The sequence below is a fragment of the Helianthus annuus genome, chromosome 16 (assembly GCF_002127325.2).
Source record: "Helianthus annuus cultivar XRQ/B chromosome 16, HanXRQr2.0-SUNRISE, whole genome shotgun sequence".
NCBI classification, from domain to species: domain Eukaryota; kingdom Viridiplantae; phylum Streptophyta; class Magnoliopsida; order Asterales; family Asteraceae; genus Helianthus; species Helianthus annuus.
The window spans coordinates 25,264,053-25,266,690 of NC_035448.2; positions in this window are offsets into that span (position 1 = coordinate 25,264,053).

The window sequence follows — 2,638 nt, forward strand, 5'->3', positions numbered from 1 at the left end:
TCAAAAACATAACCCAAGAAAATCTGGAATAATCATCAGTCACGACCAAACAGTAGGAATCTCCTGTTATACTCTTGACATTCACTGGACCAAACAAATCCATGTGAAGACATTCCAATGGTCTTGAAACTGAATTAACTTGCTTTGTAGGGTGTGACTTTTTCTTCTGTTTGCCTCTGACACAACTGATGCACTCCCCTTCCAGATGAAAACCTTTGACATGCACCCCTGTCACCAAATCGTTATGCACCAAGTGATTCATTTTCCTTAGGTGAATATGCCCTATCTTTCGGTGCCATAACCTCGACTCTTTTTCCGTTGCTCTGGACACAAAACAATGAGTCTGACCCGTGGTTGTAGTAGCAACGCTCATGTCCAACACGTACAGATCGTTGACTCTTGGTGCCCGCATGATGATCCATTCCTCAGGTACCACAAATCCCGGTTTCAATATCAAACATTCTTTGTCGGTGAAATGAGTAGTATACATCCTGTCACAGATCTGGGAGATACTTAGCAAGTTGTTCTCCAACTCAGCGATGTAGTTAACTCTCTCAAATGTTACGATGCCATTCGATAATGTTCCTTCACCTATGATCCTTCCTCCTTGATTACCCGCAAAACCCACGTAACCACCATTATCATACAGCAACGCGGTCTTCCCTGTCATATGCCTTGATGCTCCACTATCCATTATCCACCTGGATACATGTTTTGGAAGATCCTGCACATAACAAATCATCACTTAAACAACTTCAAGAAAAATGCCGATTCATGCTTCGCAAACCAGGAAGCTCCGGCAATTCAAACTGTTTAATCAAACATGGTGCCACCCAGGCTTCATCAGCCTTAGGTGTAACCTTGACTCTCGCAATTTGAATTTTGAAATTTTCAGCCTTGAGAGGTGGAAAATTTGCATCATAATCAACCGTAATTGACTCTTCAGCCTTTTTCACCTTAGAAGTTGAAACTTTCTTCTCAACTTTTGATTTAATTTTAGGTTTCCACACCTGTTGAGTTAATGCAACCCGTTTGTAAACTGTGTCATTTTTAGTTACCAACATCTTTACGGGTTCATTTTTCACTTTTAAGTTGTCAATTTTAACATTCTTCTTTTCAAGAACCTTTTTCTCAACAAACATCGGTGTTTTACCCTTCACATCATCCTTCTTCTGTTGAACTTTCACAGCTTCAGTCGTAGGCTTCACAGAAGTACACTTTCGTGCAATGTGACCAACCTTATCACATCTAAAACAAGTACGAGTATCAGCTACCCGACTCGTGCCTTTAGACTGAGCCTGTGAAGCTCTCTTCTCAAAAAATTCTTTGTTTGATTTTGAAAAAATTTCTTTTTCTTCATCAGCAAGTGAACTTGAACTGTTCACAAACTTTTTCTTTTCGACAAACCTCTTGTTTGGAACATTTCTTTTCTGATATGGTTTTCCCCCCTGATAACCACCCGACCAGTTGTTTCTGTTGTTATTGTAAAAACGTGGTGGAATAACAGATTTCTTGTTGTAAACCTTATCTTTCTTTCGACTCAGATTATTCACTGCTGACAACTCGACTTCAACCAGTTTAAAAACATTTATCAACTTGTTCATATTTACATTCTCGATCGGAAACTCTGAATCCGAAAACAACTTATCCGATCCTGACATCTTTTACATGACAAGACCAGGCTCATCATTTAAGTTGTTCTTGGACTTTTGTTTTGGAATGTATTTATCCAAGAAACACCCATCCTCCTCAGAAGTGTCACAATCCGGTTTAAGCACTTTGTCAACCACACTTTTTACTACATCATTTTGGACACTTTCGTCATTGGAAAACGTGAACGTGACATCAATGTTCTTAGGAAGTTTAACTTCAGTTTCTTCCTCAAGTTCAATCAAACTAGATTGCTTTTTCGTGTAGTTATCCAAAACTAGCGGTGGAACTTTGTGAAAACCTACACCCGTTCCATCAGAAAACACATCCTCGCCAGCTTTGTTTTTCCCTATGGGTTTGGGAACAATATGCTGCAAAACAAAGCTTGTTGAGCTATAGCTGTTTAACTTCAACTGAATTCGTTCGTTTTCAATTTCAGCTTCTTGAACATTGAGTTTCAGTTTAGCAATTTCATCCAGTTGTTCGTTAATTGATTCTTCTTTTATTCTTACCACAGCTCTTAGATGTTCATTTTCTTTATATGTTTTGCCATTTCGATCATCACTATCTTTCACAATACTTTTAAGTTTTTCGAATTTTCAGAAATTTGACGGTTTTCAAGAATTAACTTTTCATTTTCACGTTTAACTTTCTCATGTTCAACTTTATCAGTTTCAATTTGAGCCATTAATTCTTTAATCCGTTCAGTTGAAGCTTTTACGGTTTTGTCACGACCGCGAATCTCATCCTCAACATTTTTAACTTTCGTTGTTAGATTCTTAATTTTCTCACTGTTTAGGTACGTGACAGTGCTACAAAAATTGCATTTTTGGTGCAGTTTTTGCAGTCATCATTTCCGTCGATTTTTTTACCTAACGCATTTGTTGACGCATTTGGACTGACCTGGCCCTTTGACTCAGTCAAAGAATTAGAGTCTACCTCAAGTGCTTTCGCGGCCAGCACTTTGTCAGCCATCTTTTCCAGGTTC